The sequence below is a fragment of the Pongo pygmaeus genome, chromosome 7 (assembly GCF_028885625.2).
Source record: "Pongo pygmaeus isolate AG05252 chromosome 7, NHGRI_mPonPyg2-v2.0_pri, whole genome shotgun sequence".
NCBI lineage: Eukaryota > Metazoa > Chordata > Mammalia > Primates > Hominidae > Pongo > Pongo pygmaeus.
The window spans coordinates 33,895,217-33,900,781 of record NC_072380.2 but is presented as its reverse complement, the minus strand read 5'-3'; the positions used below and the strand labels follow the sequence as shown (position 1 = coordinate 33,900,781).

Here is a 5,565-nt window from a genome sequence, read left to right as displayed (position 1 = left end):
AGTATCTTGTCCCAGCCTCCTATCTCTTCCTGTGGCCAGGAATGCCTAACCTCCTGGGAGTGCAGCCCAGTAGGTCTCAGCTTCATTTTATCCAGCCCCTAATCAAGATGGAGTCACTTTGGTTCAAATGCCTCTGACAGATATAGACGTTGATATAGATGAATACAATCCTTATGAAATATCTGAAGACAATGTATAAATGATTTCAGATCAAACAGAAATACAGAAAATGTGGCATCAACATCTAGTTCCCAAGGGGACTGAGAAAAACAGCCTTTTCTCTATGTCTTAATGTACGATTACAAAAAATTCCATACAGCCTGCATCAATTAAGCTCCTTCTATGTACCTGGCACCATGCTAAGAGATTAATGAACATAGTTCCCGCCTTAAAGGCTTCCCAATCTAGCTGAGAAGAAAGCCACACCAACAAATAACCATAATATAAAGCAGACTATAAAAGTGATATAATAAAGATACAAAAGTGCAGAAAAATAATAGGGCTGTCTGCTTTGTTTTTTCAAGGACCACAAATTTTAAAAATTTACCAAGGCATTCAGCAAGGGCAAGGGCTAATTGGCAATCTTCAGAGCTTAGCAACAACAAATGAAATGAAAACATGACTTCTTATTCCCCAAAATAAAACACACTGAATCATGGCCACAGATACCTTCTCAGTTCTCCTAAAAAACGATCTCAATGTGTCTTCTGTGTTTATGACCTGAAAAACTCCATAACAATAAACCAAAGTCTGGAGAAGACACCAAAATAAAGAATAGAATTACCATCTTTTTCCTCATCATGTCCTTATCTCTACCTCAGCCTCCCAGTTCATTAAAGGTGCCATTCCTTGCTTTGCACAACACAAAGACTTGCCTATGGGCCAATTTGAAATGACTCAGGATAACAGCCTTCTGAAAACACTTAAAAGAATTTACTTGCCATATTTATGTATCCCACAAACACGTCTTAAACACTTGTTGAGAGCCTTACTCAGTGCCAGACTCTGGGATCGAGAGAACAAGACGTGGTCTCATCCTCGATGAACAAGACAGTCCAAAGATGAGGGGAAGGGAGGAAAGAACAAATCTATCAACAAATAAGGACATTTGAAAGTGGCAAATGTGCCAGGTGGTGCTGTGGCTCACACCTGTAATCCCAGCACTTTGGGAAGCTGAGGCAGGAGGATCCCTTAAGCTCAGGAGTTTGAAACCAGCCTGGGGAACAGAGTGAGACTCCATCTCTACAAAAAAAATGTTAAAAAATTAGTGCATGCCCGTAGTCTCAGCAACTCAGGAGGCTGAGGCAGGAGGATTGCTTGAACCCAGAAGTTTGAGGCTGCAGTGAGCCGAGATCACGCCACTACACTCCAGTCTGGGCAACAAAGAGGGACTCCATCTCAAAAAAAAAAAGTAATAATGCTCTACTGATTTTATGTCCAGGGTATTACAGCAGCATCCACACACTGTTTCTTATGCATGATGGCAAAGAAGCCAGAAAATCATCAAATATTTTGGAAAGAGTCAAGTCATCTAGTGTATGAAGTTTGGCTTCTAAGAGATCTCTTATTCCTACTCTCTTCCCTCTCCAATTCATCTTGCATCCTACTTCTGGGTCAGTACTCGTAAAGTTTAATTCTAATTGTATTAATCCTCTGCTCAAAGAATTCTAATGCCCCTCCTCTTAACTATCGAGTGAAGTCCAGACTCTTTAGCAATGCACCCAAGCATTCCAAAATTTAGCCTCAGCCTGCCGCTCCAGCTTTGCCTTTTTATTCAGTAAATATCAATTAAATGCCAAGCATAGGAGATGCTGGGAAAATCAAGAGATCAGAAATTAGTGAAGATTCCTAATTTCTTAGTAGAATAGAAAGCAGACAAATAAGCAAACAAAAAATTTCAAATGGTGACAAGACTTCAAATGCTGTATGAAAAAAATAAAGCAGTGCTAGAGAATGACAGGGGTGGGGGACCACTCTACAATGAGTGATTAGGAAGATCATCTGAGTAAGAGACATTTAAACGGAGACCTGAATAACTAGGAGCAAACCACATGATCCTCTAGGGGGTGACTACGTCAAGCAAAGGAGCCAGCCACGGCAAAGGCCCGATGGAACTATGAAGACCAGGGTGGGTAGAGCGTCAGGAACAAGGGAGAGAATGGTGTAAGACAAGGTTGGAGAGCCTGGACCACGCAGGCCTTATGGGCCCATGGATTTTTAACCCCATGTCTGATGAGAAACCATTAGCAGGTTTTAAGAAGGAAGCAGGTGGTGGATCCTGCGCCCGGCCAGCCCCGCCCGGCCTTCCCTCTGGCCCACCTGACCGCCATGCGTCCCTCCTCCTCCCCACCTCGTGGCCGGCAGCAGCCCTCCAGCTTTGGCTGCGTGGACTGGCTCTCCCAGAACAGCTGCTCGGGGCCGACCCACACCCCCAGGCCTGCCAACGTCTCCCAGGGGAGCCACCCTGGCCCGGGCCAGACATCCGGCACCCGGGAGCCCCCTCAGGCCGTCAGCATCAAGAAGGCTCGGTCCTCAAATCTGCCTGCTCCAGAGAGGGCCGTGACTGGGTTGAGTAAGAAGCCAAACCCCTGGCAGGCTCCCTGTGTAGGCACAGCCTTCACCACCGAGCAGGTCCGCGCCTTGGAGGGCGTCTTCCAGCACCACCAGGACCTGGGCCCTCTGGAGCGGAAAAGGCTGGCAGGGAGATGCAGCTCTCGGACGTCCAGACAAAAACCTGGTTTCAAAACCGCCCGATGAAACAGAAAGGGCAAATGCAGGACTCCCAGCTGAACAGCCCCTTCTCGGTGTCTCCACGCGCCCCCTGCTTTCCACTCACCGTCTTCTGGCCTTGCCAAGGGCCTGCAGCTGCCGTGCCCTTGGGCACCCCTGCCAGGGCCCCAGGCTCTGATGCTGCCCCCTGGCTCCCTCTGGGGTCTCTGCCAAGTGGAACAAGAGGCCCTGGCCTCTGCGGGGGCTTCCTGCTATGGGCAGCCTCTGGCATACCACCGGCCAAGCTCAGGAAGTGGCGTGCGTACGCTGGGACCAGCTCTGTCCACGGGGCCCTGGGGCCTGTGCGTTCTGCAGGAGACCAGGGGATGCATTTTGAGGATGCACCTCTGACTCCATCCCTCCCACACACGCGGTCTGTGCAGATCGCACCTGGCACCTACCTGGAGGACTCAGCTGTTCTGTTCTGTTTACATCGTGGCGGCACCTCTCACCCTGACCCACTCAAAAGTTGTGGAGCTTTCTGGAGAATATATTTATTAAAGCCACCTCTTCACTGAAAGTTACCAAAAGGGTCCGTTTAGGAAGTAAATGAAGGGGCAGTGAACAGAGTCAAACGCAGAAATGGGCTTGTTATGGGTAGGGCTTTCAGCATATGATAAAAGGATAATTTGTTTTTTAAAAAATGTTGGAAAAACTGGATTTCCAGTTGGAAAAAGTAAAGGTTGTAAATTTTGTGTGTAAAAAACCAGGAACGATTGGAAGGGAATGCAAGTGTCGTGTTTATAACCTTGGGGTTCAAGTCCCTCTTAACAAGGACTCCAAAGCTGGAAAGCAGGAGGGAACAAAGGTGAAAATTAAGGCAGGGTGCTGGGATCCTGCAATGCTCTCTAGGCCGTGAGTGAGCCCGGACTGTGCCGGCAGCCTGCTGGGGGCTGCTCTTTTTGGGCCAGGGAAAGTGGGGCAGCCAGGACCTGCAGCTGTGCCTGGACTGAAGCCTTCGCACATGTCCCCACTCTTCAGCATGTGCTCACCTGTACCCCTCCTCGCAGCAGCCTCAGGACAAAACAGAATGACTCAAGGACAGCACTTCCTGCAGAAAATCTCGAAGTGCCCAGAATGGGAGGCATGGAAGCCCCTCCCGGGGAGGACTCTCTCTCATTGATGGAGCATTTTTGGTGTAGACCCCTCACCGCACGCACCGAAGCTTAGACAAGGGTGCATCCGTCCACGTCGCCCCAGAGTGCCCAGGAGGCAGGCAGCACGGGGCACCCAGACAGATGAGTTCAGCCTACAGGACTGAGAGGCGACCTGCGAAACCGACCCAGACATCCCAACAGGAACAAAAGCATGGTCCTGTGGCCGTGTCCACAGCAAGTTCCACTTTCCCCTTACTCATTTCTGCCTTGTTGGAAGTGTTTACAACCAGAAAAAAGAAAAGAAAAGTAAGGAAGCAAACTAATGTGATATTCAGCCTAGATGGGTCAGTTTGACCCTAAGAAGAAGAGATTGAGCTGGGGCAAGGGACAAGACAAGGAACTCAGTTGGAAGCCCCTGCAGATTTCAAGTGAGATGTGGAGGTGGCCTGGACCAGAGTGACAGCAAGAGAGATGGAAAGAGTTGAACCGAGGTATGATATACAAGAAGGGTAGGAATTTACAGAATCTACTCTAGGATCACATGTGGGAGGAAAAGGAAAAAGAAGAATGAAAGACTTCAGAGATTACTTCAAGGTGCGTGGCTTGAGCAAGCAGGCAGACAGTGATGTCAGTTACCTAGTTCCCATCATAGCTTTTTCTCTGCCCCAAAACACTCCAATCCCTTCAAACACTCCTAGCCCACAAATGCTCTAGAGTCAAAGTAGATAATTTGTCACCTCTCGAGCACAACCTACTCTTTTCAAATGTGCTTCATTGTTCATTTCCCTTATTCCTGCATTTTTTGGAACTCTAGACATAATTCAAGACTCAAAACCAGTGTTATATTTCCTGAACCTGTCTGCTGAAATTACCTCTTCTATTCACAAGCAATGCCTTTTTATACCTCAATTATTACATGTATCCTACTCCACCTTATATTAATTTACTATGCCATATGCAATGGTCTGAATGTGTCCCCCAAAAATCATATGTTGAAACCTAATCACCAATTTGATAGAGAGGTGCGGCCTTTAGGAGGTGATTAAGTCATGAAGGTGGGAACTCTTACAAAAGAACTTTATGCTGGGTGCAGTGGCTCAAGCCTGTAATCTCAGCTACTTGAGAGGCTGAGGTGAGAGTATCACTTGAGCCTAGGAGTTCCAGACCAGCCTAGGCTACATAGTGAGAGCCTCTGTCTCTACAAAATAAAATAAATTAGCCAGGCATGGCGACACATACCTGTGGTCTCAGCTACCTGGAAGGCCGAGGCAGTAGGATGGCTCAAACCAGGAGTTCAAGGCTGGAGTGAGTTATTATTGCACCACTACACTCTAGCCTGGACAGCACAGCAAGACCCTGTCTCTTAAAAATAAAATAAAAGGGGCCAGGCATGGTGGCTAACACCTGTAATCCCAGGTGTTACAGGTGTTTGTAACTTTGGGATGCCGAGGCAGGCTGATCACTTGAGGTCAGGAGTTTGAGACCAGCCTGGCCAACATGGTGAAACCCTGTCTCAACTAAAAATACAAAAATTAGCCGGGCATGGTGGTGCACACCTGTTATCCCAGCTACTTGGGAGGCTGAGACAGAAGATCACTTGAACCCAGGAGGTGGAGGTTGCATTGAGCCAAGATCACACCACTGTACTCCAGCCTGAACAACAGAATGAGACTCCATCTCAAAAAATAAAATAAAATAA

At 47.8% G+C, this 5,565-nt stretch overlaps 1 pseudogene; it reads left to right on the top strand.

Annotated features, from left to right (window-relative positions):
- Positions 1-2,328: 2,328 nt before the first annotated feature.
- Positions 2,329-3,120, top strand: LOC129042054 (homeobox protein VENTX-like; annotated as a pseudogene).
- Positions 3,121-5,565: the final 2,445 nt, after the last annotated feature.